The following is a 17,489-nucleotide window of genomic DNA, read 5'->3' as shown; positions in this document are numbered from 1 at the left end:
TCTTAGAGTTAGTGATTTGTATATGTGTAGTATTTTTATAATTTTTATTATTGATATTTGATATTGTATTGCCATTATTGTTATTATATATTTTGCTTAATATTGGCTTAGCAACTTTAAAAACAGTTTTCTGTTAATTTTAACTATTGTAAGATTCATATTTTGTCGCTTTGGACATAAGTGTCTGCTAAATACTATAACCATAACCCTTCCCAAAAGCTCCAGTAAAGCTGAGATTAGTATATGCCCCTGGAAAAGAGCACCAATACAAGAGAAGCTAATTAAGCCATTCAAGGAACACTGATGCTTATATCATCACTGACTTTATAGATCCACAGACTCTCCAGCTAGCCAACAGGCTAACCGCTAGCATTTTCAATGTAAGCTTAAACAGTTAGGTTACCTGACCACCACTAACTTTAATGTTACAGCCAAACTGCTTGTTGTCGTTATGAGTGTGACACACACACACACACACACACACACACACACACACACACACACACACACACACACACACACACACACACACACAAACACACACACAGCCTCCCTCCCTTCTGACAGTTAATTTGCCTACTCCTTACCACATCGTCATCTACTCTCTCTTCCATCTTTTTCCTCACTCGCTCCCATGGCCCTGTCATGGTCACTCTCCTCCGGCTTCTCTCCTGTCATGATGTTGTTTCTGCTTCTCTGTGTAGCCAGCCACCTCTCCTCCTCTACTTCAGGTAATGCTGATGTTGAAGCAGCTACTACAGCCCCAAACATGTCAGAAATTTTTTGTCATTTCTCTGAACCTCCCTTGCGCTTTGGTGGTCGTTTGTCCATTTTAACGTGGATGCTAAACTTCCAGCATAACTAATACAGCTCACGTCTCAGGGCCGGGAGGCGTGGCCATAGTGGGATTCGTGCATTTGCGGCCGGGGTGGGAGGGGGGTTTCCTGGATTTGATTAGGTCAGGCAAGTGTCAAGTAAAATAAAAAATTAGCCAATGGGCGCGGTGAGTTCTTTATGGGCCGGCCCGGCCAAAAAATAAAAAGGCCTATTTATATTCTTATGTCAATGATTTATATCGGTGATTCGGCCCAAAAGTGCGTTGGCCCACCGGAAAATGCCCGGTATGCCCAATGGCCAGTCCAGCCTTGCATGACAGGACTTCACATGACGTTCACAACTTGGATAAATTTTTTAATTTTCAGTGGATCCTTACAGACTAAAGGCATATAAATAATTGAGCAATCAACAATTATTCAGACTTAATGATGTTTCAAGGTTATGAAGCTGCCACTTTTTTGGTTCATTTTTACTATTCTGGTTGATATGTTTCCATCACATGTCTATCAAATGAATTGCAGAAAAAAACTTTTGGAGAAACTCAACCCCACTTCCGCACTGGAATTTGAGGAGGTGTGAGAATCTTGTCCAGTAAACAGTAGTCTATCCTTCACATTCCACTTCAAGGATTACTCCGGTGCTGCAGGAAATTCTGCCGGATGCATGTATTTTCCATTTCCTTCCGCTTTCTTTGTGTTGGATTTTTTAATTTGGTGGATTCATGAGGACTATGGTTAACTGCTCCTCAGATCTCTGCAGGGTAAATCCAGACAGCTAGCTAGACTATCTGTCCAATCTGGAGTTTTCTCGCGATGACTATTTTGCTGCAGCTCTGTGCAGAGTTTTGCACCACCAATGAGAATTTACTGATTGTTAAGAGAAATGCCACTAAACCAGAGCACATTTTCCTCCAATCCCTGAATGCTGTGTGGACTAGCCAGACCCTCCTTCAGCTATTTGTAGCTGAAGAATTTTTTTTTACATGTGAAAAAGTTTTGTAGCTGGAGAATAATTTTGTGAGGTTTTACAAAGTCTGAGCAATGGACACACAAATGTCCTGTGCGCCTGTGCGACCCTGAAGTTACAAGCACAAAGCACGAGTTACGGGTATGAATTTTGACCCTGTTTTTACGCGGAGCTGTCTAGCCAATCAGCACGTTGCCCACCGACCAGCCAATCAGTGGAGAAATCAAACTGTCCAATCAGGAGGCAAAAGCTTTCTGCTCTATTTACTGCGTCCATCTGGAACATGCTGGAATCAACACGGGAGGAGCCAAGCTGACCCTTCTTGGAAACAGGTGGGTTAAGTACACGTGTTAGCACGGAAATGCCAGTAAAGTTTTTAAAATTGTAATTAACTACTTAACCTACACATTTATTAGTGTGGTGTGGTTTGCTTAGCAGCTGCAGTCTGCTGGCTGGCTAACATTTTGTTGGAAGTGCGGTTTGAACAAGTATCTTCAATGTTAAGACTAAGACCTACTTAATAGGTGGTTACTGACATTGCCACAAATTGGCGTGGCTAATGTTAGCGGTTAGCAGCATAGGTGAAGTCTGTTTGAGGGAGGGTGGCTGCAATCGGCAGCCTTTGAGAAGTGCCGCGGTGCCAGACCCATGGTCGTACCTGAATGAAGCATACATTAGTCTCCATTGCAAGACCCAACTCCACAGTGATGTAACGTCTAATGTTACCTTGAAGCCATAAATGCTGTCGTGAATGGCATTGGTTTATGCTACGTACTTGTCCTTATTCAAATAAACATTAAAATAAAATACAATAAATGTATTTATGAACAGGATTGTGAGAGTGTCAGAAAGTCGAGCATTCGTGCAGGTGATGCCATCCTTCCCAACACCATCTGATAGGTTCAGTCTTTTTGCTATTCTCTCAGTCCTCAAATTGGTTATTCAGAACGTCTTTCTCATTATGTTACATTTAATTTTGCTGACACTTTTATCCAAAGTGACTTACAATAACTGCATTTAACCACGAAGAGAAAAAACTACAAACAGCAGGAATCAAGTATAAGAACATTAGTTTCAAATAAGCCAAACTACAAAGAGCCACATGTAAGTGCAACATAGTAGTGCAATTTAAAAAGAAATTTAATAAAGAGGGAAAAAAGGTGTCAAAACGGTGTGCCAAAATGCACCCAAACAGAAAGAAAACTGTTCTCTAGTGTTCATTCTGTAGCAAAGTTTCATCTCACATGAAGAGATTCATACAGCAAAGTTTCATCAAAACAGAGTAAATGTTCCCCAGAAACCATCAGAATGACCACACACACACACACACACACACACACACACACATGCACGCGACACACACACGTGTACACCTCCCCACACACACACACACATTCCTGAGCAGCAGCAGTCTGTTTACTGGAAGTTACATCATCATGGAGAGATTTGATTGGCTGCAGATATTAACTGTTGGGACCAAGCAGGGGTTAAACATTGATCTTAACCAAAAATGGCTCAGATTGAGTTGACTGCAGAGACAAAGGATCTTTGGCCTACATGTGAATCCCAAAGCCAGTTTCACCAAACTCCTACAGGCTGCCACTTGGAAACAGAGTCCCTAAGATGGAGATTCTACATTCAACACGTGGACGGCAAGGCAGACTGGTGGTGAGACAAAGAACTGCTTCACACCTGTAACAAGGTTGCATTTTTCCCATTGGCTGTCGGGCCTTTGAATGCACCACCTTGCCACATTGCCGCTGTCGGCAACTGTGTTTCTTTGTTCTTTGCTTGCAAATCACGTTGCTGATCAAGAGGGTAAGCCGCTTCGGAACTCGAGCCATCTATGGGCCATTTTTGTGGCTACCTGGCCATTACCTCCCGTTAGCATTCCGCTGACCGCCATTTTTTTCCCCGTCACTTGACAGAGAATAACTTTACATCTGAAGCGTTTTAAGACTCTATTTGTCCGTTGTTTATTTCTAAAGAAACACGACAATGTATAAAAGTACCTCACGTTATGGCTCCGTAGCAGACGCTTTTATAACAATAGGCTAACGATTGGGTCATAACCCCGAGACTTACTGTCACACAGTAGAGGAATTACCGTTATAGTACAGGAGAAGCTCACGGCAGTTTGGACTTCCATTATCTGTTTAGGTTTAATGACTAATGTTAACTAGCATGTTAGTGATCAGTAATGACTAATGTTAACTAGCATGTTAGTGATCAGTAATGACTAATGTTAACTAGCATGTTAGTGATCAGTAATTAGCCTGTGTCTATGTTATCTCCTTACATATACCTACACTCCGCTCTCTGTAAGATTGGGAATGATTGAGATTTCTCTCGGCACAGCTACCAGAAGACTTCACACTTTCAGACAGGTTGCTCACCTCACATCTACGTTGTCTCTGTCAGTTGGAGGCTGCGCAGTAAAGCTGGCCATCACAGGAAAAGTGCTTCTAATAGCCTTCACTGGTCTCCGTCCAGAGCAACGGGGTCGATTGGTCCATTTTATATACGTCAATGTTGCTGACAGAAGACATGCAAGCTTGTGCTAACTTCCATTTTCTGGGGAAGGTGGATTTAATGTCAGTGGATCCTTTGAAAACGCACCAGTGTTTTCATATCTGCAGTGAGAAGGAAACAACGTTTTCTTCTCAGAGTCGACTAAACTTTGGAGGGAAGTTTCTCCGTGCGGCGCTGACGAAGTGCCAGGGACCCGTTCTGTTTCATTTCTGTGGAAATCTATGGACAGGAACAAACGGACTGAACACCCGTAAGAAGGCTGACGTCTGGGGCAGAGATAAGTAGTGTGTTTATTAATGAGCAAAGGGTTCGCTACCATTGTTGCCATTAATGTGATCTGATTTAATCATGTAGTGTCAATATGTATTATTAATCTGTTTCTGTGAAGGTATAATTGATCACGATACTGTTGGTTAAGTTGTGTTAAATAGCTGGGTAAAACCATAATTGTTACCTGCTAAATCACTCCATTCACGGAGTTTAGTTACTGTCTCGCGTAGATACGTGGAAATCAGCTGTTAGCCACTGAGCTGGTCATTATCGATAACTAAGATCAGAGTGCCTCTTCCTTTACTCTTTTTCCTTTCACTAACACACACGAAACAAGCTAGCCACGAGCTCCCAAGCTAACGCTGCTAGCTTAACCACGGGTCGGCTTTACATTTGTACAGAGCTAACACATGACCAGGGCGCGATATTATGAATCCCACTATGGCCACGCCAAGACCCGCCCTTCAATAGGATTCACACACTACTATTGGCCGGACGGCCATGCTTACACGCATAGGTCCTATCCCCTGACCAATCCCCTAACCCTAACGACTGTTTACTTCCCTAACCCCATCCCTTATCTTACTTTCATTTTTATATCTCTTTATTTTATACAACCTATCTCATTTTACTTTCCTAATCTTAACCTTTCCTTATTTTACTTTTATTTCTTTATTTTGTATAACCTATTCAGGTTTATTTTCCTAACCTTAACCATTCCTTATCTTATTTTTAATTTAATTTATTTGTTTTATATAACCTATCCCATTTTACTTTCCTAATCTTAACCATCCCTTAGTTTACTTTTATTATTTTATTTTTTTATTCTATTTTATATAACCTATTCAGGTTTACTTTCCTCAACCCTAACCATTTCTTATCTTATTTCTTATTTTTCTTTTTTTGACTAATGACTAAGACGAGACGATGACGAGACTGCACCAATGTCAAAAAACGCTTGACTAAGACTAAATGCATTATTGTTGACCGAAAAAAGACGAGACTAAAATGTTTGGCATAAAATTAAAAGTAAGATCTCTCTTAATTTTCGTCTACAATCGTCTCTCTACTTTTCATCATGAGATAGAATATTCAGCTGTTACCGAGACCCGGGTGCTACGGCACCGGACAGGTTCCCTAACCCATTATCATCCACCGGACCGAATAGCTCTGCGCGCTCTCTGATGCTCCTAATCGGACGTTAGAGTCAACCAAAACATCGCTGCACGGGGCGCTAGTTAACACTACACTTGGCAGCAGGTAACGTTAGCCTACCGTTAGCTAGTTAACACTACACTTGGCAGCAGGTAACGTTAGCCTACCGTTAGCTAGTTAACACTACACTTGGCAGCAGGTAACGTTAGCCTACCGTTAGCTAGCAGTTGGATTTAACACAGTTAAAATGCTGACAGCTAAACGGTGTAAAGGTTTGTCTTTATTTCCAACACGGGACGTACGACAGTCTGCAGCTGCCGTTGTCTGAAAAACAACAATGTTATGCGTTCACTTGAAATACCCCGCCAGTTTCGGTGCTGCATTTATTTTATTGTAAAATATCCTTTCCCCATGCAGTGGTTGTTTTTGTCGTTTACTGGTGAAATAAGGAAGAGGCTCAATATTTATATAACTTTATATAATTTATTTATTTTTATAACTATTTGACTGAAATGGTTATCAGAAATAATTTATTTAAAAAAAAAAAGACTAAAATGTTTTGACTAAAACTAGACTAAAATGACGAGACTTTTAGTCGACTAAAACTTGACTAACAAAAATGTTTGGCACAAGACTAAGACTAAGACTAAATTAAAAATAGGTGACAAAATTAACACTAGCGTTGCCTAGCAACCCCTCGACCTTTTCAACCCCTCCTCGTGCACCCAGCACCACTAACGCTCTCTTGAGGCTAAATAGTTTTGTGCAGCTCACAGGAGTAGCCATTTTGGAGTTGTCTTTGTGTTGTGAGAACTACATCTCACACACACACTCACACACAGACACACAGACGTGTCCATGACATGCTGCTTTTGTTTTTGCTTTGTTTGGTTGTGATATTGTAAAAAGATATACGTTTTATTATTTAAGGATTATTGATTAGCTACTGATAATTGTGACGTTAATAAATTCGATTATACTTAATTAGCAGTTGCTTGTGATTATTTGTGTACTTGTTGTGATAATTGCTGGTCAAACAGGTCCGTGCTTGGATTCACCCCTTCCTTTATTTCCTTTTAAAGGATTACCACAGAAATGATTATTATATAGTTTGATTATTGGTCCCTGACTTGCAGGGTGGTGCCCCCATTTTGATTGTTTGTCGATTTGATAAAGTTATTAATAACCATATTCATAACTTCATTAATATTGATAAAACATCTTTGATAATTTGACAATGATCAAATCTGTACCCTACTGGTATCCAACATAACCCTGCAGGGCTAGACTCTCAGCACAGTGGGGGTGGAGCTTCATCACGGCCCCCATGCTAACCCTAACCCTTAAGAGTATAAATAAGAGGAGAGACACCATGAGACACTAGAGATATCAGAGACATCAAAGACAACAGAGCATCCCAACACACTGACATCAGGATCTTCATCTTCAGTTCAGCTGAAATCTGACCATGAAGGTAAGTTTGTAACTTTATATATTTGATGGTTTGTCTAATTGTTAATCAGTAGTTTCAGTATGTTAACAGGTTCAGCACAAGCACATTTTAATCACTTGTGGCCCCGTAATTTGGACAGGGAAAGCAAAAGTCTTCATCTTGCTTCACAGAGTATTCTAGCTCTGCATGAGAGTGATACCAACGAGGGGAGAACCCACATAGAGTATGATGTCAGCACAATTTGTTTTCAAATCAGCACTAACCAAAATGAGAAATTAGGATTTTCCTGAAACTGGGCACCAGCACAAGAAAACCAACTGATGTTAGTAAATCTTGTTACCGTCTGTGATGGTTTAGAAAGCAGTCGCAGCTCGCTGCAACGATGAAGAAAAGTCAGATGTGTCTCCAGTTGGTCGGCTGCAGCAGGAAAGTAGGGCCCATAATCTTTAAATGGAAACACATATATAGTCTGATCAGGTGTTAATCACTGCATGAACTGATAACATGAGTCTAAAAGAGAGAAAGAAGTAAAATGAAAAGTATAAAAAGATCTTTGTAGTTCAGGACAGCCAGTTGATGTTTGGTGGAGGTTTGAATCTCTAATGTGAATCTTTATCTGCTGTATGGTGACAATAAATAGCGAAGCTGAGCATTAAGATGATCTGATGTCTTCACCTTGTCTTCTATGGAGGACACTTTTATTCATAATTAAAATTAAAAGTCAAAAGAAAAAAAATTACAAATATTTTACTACACTGGTGGGAATAATCAGCCCATGACACTTTTTAAAAAGTTAAAAATAAAAATTTGAAAATATAAAATGACAATGAAAAGATGGAGAAACTTAAAAGAAAACTCTTTAAAACTAAATTTAATTCAATTTCAATATAATTTTGATGACTATGACTTTCTATGACTTTATCACAAGTGAAAAAAGTCATAGTATAGCATGCGAAACAAGTAATAGTATAGTATGTCTAATAAAAGTCAAAGTATAGTATGTCGAAAATTTTGAAAGAAAGTCATAGTATCGTCACAGGGTAGTGAACCTGTGTCTCTTTGCCTGCTCCTGTGAGGCTCTTACTGAGCGGGTTGGGGGCTGGGTTAAAAAAATTAAAAGGAAAAAATAAATATACTGTGTGTATGTGTGTGTATATATATATATATATATATATATATATATATATATATATATATACACACACACATACACTATATATCTATATATATATATATATATATATATATATATATATATATATATATATATATACTCTTTCGTGTTTCGTATTAAGCGTCAGCCGGTAACATCATAGGACGGTAACTATGTGGTTATGTGTATATTGTGTATTGATAATGCATGGTAAGTGCTGCTAGTGAGTGAGTGAATAATGGCAGAGTCAGGAGGGAAAAGTTAAGCTAAACGCTAATATGAAGAGGAGCACAGGACATTTTTATCTGAGTGGGAGGAACTGTATTTTTTGTGGAACAAAATGGGAAGCCTTTCTGCTTGATTTGCGAGACTTCGCTATCGCATTTTAAAGCACCAAACCTGGAGCGCCATTTCACCTCACTCAGGCTAACATCCGCCGAGTTTCCCCAGAGGCAGTGAACTTCGAAGCACAAAGTAACCACGTTGAAACGGCAGTCAGAGAAGCAGACTCAGCTTTTTAGAAAATTCGGTGAAGCACTCAGAGACCCGTTAGCATCATATCAGGTAGCATGGAACATTGCTCGTGCTAAAAAGCCATACAGTGAAGGGTACTTTGTGAAGACATAAATCAAAGATGCCATCTCTATCCTTGCGCCTGAAAACGACAATTTAAAGTGGTTTGTGTCAGACCTGCAGCTGAGAAGACAAATTTGCAGTTGTCAAAACTGACAGCAATAGCCACAGACGGTGCACCAGCTAATTTATGAGCTGCAAATGGCCTTTTGGGCTGTGTAAAGCTGACGACCGTTTCCGGTTTTTGGACATTTCAATGTATCATCCATCAAGAGCATGTGGTGTCTAAGAAGCTGAACTTGGACCACGTCCACGAAACCAGTGCTAGAAATTGGGAATTTTATTGCGCACTCATGCTCTCAATCACAGACAGTTCAAAAACCTCATAGCTGAACTTGATGAGGATCTTCCCAGTGATCTGCTTTTCCACTGCACTGTGAGATGGCTTTCAAGAGGTAACATGCTTTCCCGCTTTTTGAAATGTTGAACCCAGTGAAGCGGTTTCTGGGAGAGAAACATAAGGAATATTTAGAATAAAAGTCATAGTCATGTAGAAAATTTAGAAAAAAGTTAGTGTAGAATGCCGAAAAAGTCATAGTATAGTATGTTGAAAAGTTTGAAATAAGTCATGCTGAAAATTTTGAAAAACGTCATAGTATGGTATGTCGAGTAAAAAGTCATAGTATACTATGACTTTTTTAACAACATACTATACTATGACTTTTGTATGTCGACCATTTTGAAAAGAAAGTCAGAGTATAGGAAAAAAGCGGTGGCCAAATGGTTAGCATTGATGCTTCATAACAAGAAGGTACAGAGTTCGAATCCATAAAGTATAAAAAGGTATAAGTAAGTTGAAAAAAGTTATAGTATGTCGAAAGTTTTGAATTAAAGTCATAGTATGTTGAAAACTTAGAAAAAAGTCATATTATAGTATGTTGAAACAAAGTCATAAAAGTCAAAGTATGTCAAATTTTGAAAAAAAGTCATAGTATATGTATATATAAAATGTAATAAAAACTTAATTTATAGAATGTTGAAAAACCTAATATGTCATTCTAGTGTCCACAATTTTGAAAAAAAATCAGTTTATGTTGAAAAAAAGTGATAGTAAAGTATGTTGAACATTTGACAGCTGCGTCTGTAAGAAGTGATTGTGTCGTGTCCTGATGCATCAAAAAAGGTTCCACAGAACTTCTGTAAAATCTCTTGAAGTTCAGTTTGTATTTTATTCTATAAAAAAAGTGACATGAAACAATTTTTTTTTCGTTTTCAGTGAAAATTGTTTATTAAAGCTTTTCAATTAAAAACATTTGGCAATTATTGTTCTGCAATAACTCATACACAGGAAATCAAATAAAGAAGAAGCACCGATGAAACCTTTAAAAGTTTAAAAAGCTGAGCCTCCGTTAGGCAGAATGATATTGAAACAAAATAAAAAATAATTCACCCGGAAGACCCCAAAACAGAACAGCTAAATTATCTCCCTAATGAGGCTCTTATTGTGAAAATACTCCCTCAGACATGTGAAAAAGCTGAATTTGTACTTCACTTCAACCCAGTCAGAGTTTGATCACAGGTGCATTTGAGGCCCAAATCAAATAAAAAAATCAATTACACAAACACACATAGCATTGGCATTAAACTTCGGAATAAATAAAGAACATAAAGCAACTTAATTCCTGAAGAAACTCATGTCAGAATTAACCCTGAAGGGCCACAGATAAACAATACTTTTTCTAACTGACTGGTTTACAGCAGATTGAAACGGTCAGTTCACCAAAATCATACACACCAACAAATCTAAAATATTTCATCTTGAAGACCCAAAACAGAACAGCTTCATTATCTCGTTAATGAGACTCTTAGTGTGAAAATACCTTGGTCTGTTCACCCAAATCAAACACCCAAAAAAAAAAAAAATCTAAAATGTTTCATCCTGTCGTTTCTATTTTTTTTAACGTGCAGTTTCTCATGTGTGTTATCTTTAAGCTTTGACAAACCAAGTTATTAATAAATTAAAGTATCTTTGGGAAAATTGGGAAAAACATTTGGGAAAATGAATCTGTTCCTATTAAAATAAGAACATATTTATTATTCATTAAAATTTCTTCACAATTGCTTCCTTCATGCTTTTGACTTTGCAGACTTCATGTTAAGACACCAGATTTTAATCTGTTAAAGAGGTAAGGAACTTGTGTGAAAACCGCAATGCGAGAAACTGCACGTATATTATATATACACAATATTTTCTGCTCACAAACATAAAGCCGATAAAGTACTCCGTTACACTTAAACATGTCGGAGAAAGTCAGGTTTCTTTACACGTCATGTTTGGCTTTTAAATGCAGCGTAAACACACTGATGGTCAACAATCATCAATGTGGTTCAGAGTTACAACATATTTTATGCAAAAATAGGATCAATATATGTATTAACTTTTAATTTTTATTAAAGCAGACAGATTTATTAAATCTGTTTTTTTGAACAAATTTACATCAGAGGTCAGTTTCTACAGTCCCCAGCAGGGGCGAGGATCTACAGCTCGTCACACTTTTGGCCTTTTTCCATTACATGGTACCTGCTCGACTCGCCTCTACTCTTTCAGTTTTCCATTATGAAAAATAGTCCTTGGTACCTGCCAACAGGTACTTCTTTAATACCACCTCCGTGGAGGTTCCAATAGAGCTGAGCCAATACCAAAGATGATGTGAACACCTGCAGACTCCTGACTGGTTGGAGAGAATCATCACTAATCATTGCATCATCATTGCTATAGACAGACGGGGCCGTCCTGAACAAACCCACCATTTTTAAAACAGTTTAGCCAGCGGTGTTTTTTGCTGCCTTCAGCTTCTTTTGAGACTAAATTTGACACCTTCCACGTTCTGTGTGTGTGTCGCATTAGGCCACGGCAGTTTCCTGTGGCATTTCTATGACGCCCAACCCGCTCGCCTCACATGTGAGGCAGTGCGGACGCGGCGGCGAGAGTTGAGCAGGTACCATGTAACGGAAAGAGCCATTTGTCTCCTACAGACTGTAAAAATAACAGACATAGCTTTGTGAAGCTCCTGAGAGCTGCATTTTGTCTAACTCCCAGCAGGGGGCGACTCCACAGCCTTAACAGGTCAAAAAGGACCAAATCAAGAAACAACGAAAGTTTCAAAAGAAAGGAGTCTTGTTTAGCGTTTGGTAGCACCTTGTCAACCTAAGCTAGTTAGCTAGCGCTGGCGTTAGCTGCTAACTTAAAGGACAAATCCGGCGCAAAATGAGCCTAGGGGTTAATAACACGTGTACCGAGTCGACTGTTCTCTGGGATATGTTTTCATGCTAATCGAATGGGACCAGTTTTAAGCGAAACCCCGCTAATTAGCTTAACGTAACGTGCCGGGCAGAGGGTAAAGTAAAAATAAATCTCTATTTCGCACCACTAACAAGGCTCAAAATATCACCACACTTCCACGGTAGCATTATGAGGGTCCCTACATGTAAACCCAAGCATTGAAAACTTTGTAAAGTGTACAGACAGTTTATTAAAAAGAGAGACCATAAAGACAGTACTGTTCATGTTTACAGGCAGGCGCCATCTTGGAAAACAGTACCGACCAGTCAAACCCTAACCCTTACAGTTAGTCACCCATATATTTGAACAAACAGATAGAATTCAAGCATTTACATGTAATTACATTTCACAAACGTCATTCCTATCGACCCATTGGGAAACCACGGACCATGGGAGATTTCAAGTGACAGTTCAGCTCCACGTTACCGGGCGTCAACTGGTCGTGACCGCTTTTCCCAAGATGGCACCTGCCTGTATACGTGAAACGGTAACGGTCTTTATAAGCTCTCTTTATAATAAACTGTCTGTAGGAGGTTTCTTCAAAACCATTACTTATGGCTGCATTCCACTTAGGAGAGGTCCTGGTATTGTGCATGCTGAGTCCCTGAAATATCTTACTGCGGGACACTTGATGGAACTAGGCCTGGGCGGAAAAATCGATCAAATTAATTAATTTGAATTTTTGTTGCAAGCGATTTAAAAAATAAATAAATCGAGTGTAATAGCGCATTTTGGCTCCCCGGAGCTTCCGTAGCATTAGTTTCACATAGCAGTATAGGCGCCCAACAACAACAAATCATAGCACACCGCAAACAGCAACAGCAAGTGACAACATGGCTACCGGAGAGAGTGGGAAGTTTGTTCTCAAGAAAAGAATAAAAGCATCTGTTGTTTGGAACTGGTATGGGTTTTCTGCGACAGACGTGGAGCGAGAGACCCCACGCTGCAACATTTGCCTAAAGCCCATCGCAGTCAAAGGCAGCAGCACCACAAAACTCCTCCAACACCTGAAACAGAGACATCCAGCCGAATATGAAAAATGACGAACAAAACCGCAGTGACCAACAAACCTTAGCTAAAGAACAGCTGACTGTAGCCGAATCCTTTGCACAAGGCACCGCATATGACAGGAAAGGGGCACGGTGGAGAACAATCACCGAAGCGGTCACTTTGCACATAGCCAAAGACATGGTACCCATATATACCGTGGAGAAGACAGGGTTTATAAATTTGATTAAAACCTTAGACGAAAAATGTCAGCGTTTGGTTATTCCTCAGATTTGAATGTATGGTTAATGATTTAGAAAATGGTGCTACTCTCAAGGTGAGTGTTTGTCTCCTTTTAGTCTACTACAAAGTGGGACTTAAAACACAGCTAGGACTTTGATTCCAAGAGGGTGTTCATTTATTTATTATTCATCCCAGAAATGGGGTTACATTTGTCTTGCTTTTGATTAAATAAAAGCAAAATTTGTTTTTAGTTGTCTGCCCTTTGTACTTATTTCTTTCCTTAATAAGTAGGGGGAAAATCAAAAAACAAAATTGGAAATCGAATAAAAAAAAATAAAAATGGAGATTTTATTTTTAGGCCAATATCGCCCAGCCCTAGATGGAACTGAGCCATCGTTAAGGTTATCAATGTCAGCTGTGCTTCTCCTACTTCCAACGACGGAAATTAAAGACTCAAAGACCAAGAGATTTCAGAGGCAAGAGGCATTAGCAGGACAACTTGCTAAAGCAGCCCACTGGGGACCAACTACAATCATTGGATATGAAAAAAGTAATGCAATTACATTTAATCGGCTTAGGTGGTGCCCCCCCGTCTCGGGTGCTGTGCTTAAAGGTGCAGTAAGTGATAAAGTGTAAAGCCCGTAATGCCCATTGGTTAATCCGACTAAATCTTGGACCAATGAGCGAAAGCAGCTGTGTTGTGTTTAAACCCAATTGTGGCATTCTGTAGAAAGGAGAAAGAGAGCAAAAAGAAGAGAGAAAGAGAACAAGCGAAAGACTGAGTGAAAGAGAGAGCAAGCAGAGAAGGAAGAGAGACCAGGAGTAGCACTGTGAGCAGCTATTCCTCCGTCTCCCTGTAGAGTCGGGGAGGACAGTCCCTCCCGTAAAACAGAGATGGCGGCTGAACCAGCAGGAGAAACTACGATGAAAGAAGAAGAGAAAGCTGAAGAAAAACCAACAACTGTGTCGCCAGGAGCTGAGAGACGAAGCAGCGGAGGAAATTAAAGTCTTAAAGACGGGAGACGTCAGGAGAAACGGGGGGCCGGAAGAGGCATGAGAAACTTTGAGCGAGTAGCTGTGCGTATATTAAACCCAACTGTGGGCACGCTGCTTTCTTTCAGAAATGGCTAGTGGAAGGAGTAGAAGAAAGAGCAAACGGAACAAAGAAAGAGAGAAAGCAGAAGCAGCCAAAGGGGCTCCTTACGGGGAGGACAGTCCCTCCCGTAAAATGGGGCGGCGGGCTGAACGAGCAGGAGAACCCAAAATATTAAGGAGAGAAAGCAGCAGTGGGGCCTGTTCCAAGAAGAGTGGGTGCAGCTAAAGGAGAGCTGTCTCCATTGAGGAGGTGGGTCTTAACTTGGGCCTCCTGTCTGCAGGTTACCAATTAGAGTAACTCAGCTCAGCTGGGTCTGGTGAGACCAACTTAAGCTGCAGGATCCTCTGTCTTCTCTCTCTGCTCTGGCTGTCCTCACAGGCACACCACGCTGGTTAGGTTGGCCTAGGTTTGCTTTTTGCTGAGTTTACACTTTGCAACAGCAACGTGACTGGGAGGACAGTCCCTCCCGTAAACAGAGATGGAGGCCGAACCAACAGGAGAAAAAGAGAGAAAGCAGCAGCGGTGCCTGCTAGAAGAACAGCAGGTGCAGCTGAAGGAAAACCAACGATTGGGTCTCCAGGACTGGTTTTCCAAGATGGGCCTACCTGTAAACATGAACAGTACTGTCTTTATAATCTATCTTTTTAATAAACTGTCTGTACACTTACAAAGTTCTCAGTGCTTGTGTTTACATGTAGGGACCTCATTATGCTACCGTTGAAGTGTGGTGATATTTTGAGCTGGATTTGTCCTTTTAAGAGAGAAAAGGTGGGTCTGTGTGGGGGTGTGTGTGTGTGTGTGTGGGTGGGTGTGTGTGTGTGTGTGTGTGTGTGTGTGAGGGTATGTGTGTGTGTGTGTATGTATGTATGTATATGTGTGAGTCTGTGTGTGAAAAAAGTAATAAGTGTCAAAGAAAGGGTCTTGTGAAGAGATTGGTAGCACCTTGTCAACCTAAGCTAGTTAGCGCGGCTGGCGTTGCGCTAACTTCAACACCCCAAAAGAGGACTGCTTCTCCGTCAGTGATGGTTTACAGTGTGTGGGTTCAGGTGTGAGGACATTAGAAGTGAGTCCAGTGTTCAGATGTCCTGCCGGGGTACCTGCTGCTCTGCTCACAGTTCGGTGTTGGGGCCCACCGGCCCGGCCCTCACACTCCCGGTCGAAGTCGCAGCCGTCCAGCAGGTGGCGGTCACGTCGGCCGCGTCCCGTGTGGCGCTGCCTCCGTCTCCGGCCCCGGGAATCGAACCGGTGACTCGTTGATTAGCAGCTGCAGCCGCGGGCCGCGCTGGCAGTCGTACAGGACGAAGAGCAGGTTGGCGGCGTACGGGACGATGAGACCGCTGCGGAAACTTCTACCTGAGAGACGGGACAGACGAGAACCACCGTTAACCCTCCTGGTGTCCTCGGGTCCAATCGGACCCATTTTCTAAAGTTTCTACATTTATTATTTTATGTATTTGGGACAGTGCACATTAATGAACAATCTAACAGGAGCCAGGTTGTAGCATAAATTCACCTGTAGTCCCGAGGCAGGAAGACAACACACAAGATAATGCAACACAAAAGAATATGACATTATACAATCTCAAACAAGAGACACATTAGCACACATTTAGGCAGATTACATTACATCAATAAGATTAGTCAAAATGATGACATAACTGGGAACTTTTAATAAGTTGTTTAAGGTGTTTTTTAAATGTCCAATAAGTTGGACATTCTCTAATATTTGATGCTGTTCCGAAAATGAACAGAAATTATTTTTTTTTTTCAAGGAAATTGTCAAAAAAAAGTAACGTAGATGGTTCCCTACATCGCTCTTCACAAGTTAAATAAATGATCAGTTCACTACTTTCATTGAATTTGGGTGTTTTAGTCAATTTTATATCATGTAAAGAAAACTTCATAATAGAACGTTGAAAAATGTAGGACAAAAATGTCGGAAAAATATTCAAAAACGTCCGGAAAAGTGACAAAAACATGGGAAAAGATTGAAAAATATAGTATTTAGGAAAAAAAAATTGACAGAATGTTGGAAAAAAAAAGTCAGAAAAGTCAGAAAAGGCTTCACAAACATAAACATTTTGGGAAAAAAACGTTAAAAAGATGAAAAAATTTTGGGAAAAAAACTAAAATAAAAAATATAAATAGGGAACAGAGACAACAAAAACATTGAGAAAAAAAAAAAAAGTTTAAAAATTTTGACCCAGAAAAACAGAGTTGGACGGTGGACGGGAAGCTTTTTATAAAACGCATCTTGGCTGTTTCAGTGTAACGGACAACATTTACAAGATTTCACATTTTAATTTCATGACTTCTTCATGAATCTACCCAGAAATCGGAGAAAAAGATGCTGCAGAACTTATCAGTTATATGATAGAGAGAGATAGATACTATAATATTAATAGTATACAAGTCTAGAGCTGTGTGATAGTTGTCTGTACGGTGGCGTGAGAAAGGGGCGGGGCTCGTACCGTGCTGTGTGCGGTAGTTGTCGGCGGTGGGCGGAGTCTGGTCCTTGTAGAGCCCCAGCAGCGAGAGGAGGGGGAGGAGCGTCTCGGCGTGACCAACCAGGATGGAGGCCGGCTCAGGAGGCACGTCCGTGGACCTGAAGGACACAAACAATCAGTGACTATCAATAAAGTTCATTCAAAATCATTTCTGGCAGCTTCCTGTCATCTGCTTTTCTTTTGAGTTTAGTTTATTTATGAAAGGGGGACAGTGCAAATTAATAAAACACATGATTTCCCATGGGTTAAAAAGCCAGAATTAGCCAAAAGGCTATTTTTCATCTGTAGTCCCCTGCCTTCGATGTTAAAAAGCCTTTTTCTTTTTTTAAATACAAAAAGAAACACAAGCAAAACAAGACTTTTCACAAAGCATC

General features: G+C 40.3%; 1 pseudogene; it reads right to left on the bottom strand.

Moving 5' to 3' along the window:
• Positions 1-15,717: 15,717 nt before the first annotated feature.
• Positions 15,718-17,489, bottom strand: part of LOC120551432 — a 10,633-nt pseudogene continuing 8,861 nt past the window's right edge.

This window comes from Perca fluviatilis, chromosome 21, assembly GCF_010015445.1.
Source record: "Perca fluviatilis chromosome 21, GENO_Pfluv_1.0, whole genome shotgun sequence".
Classification (NCBI taxonomy): domain Eukaryota; kingdom Metazoa; phylum Chordata; class Actinopteri; order Perciformes; family Percidae; genus Perca; species Perca fluviatilis.
This window is presented reverse-complemented; position numbering and strand designations above follow the sequence as displayed.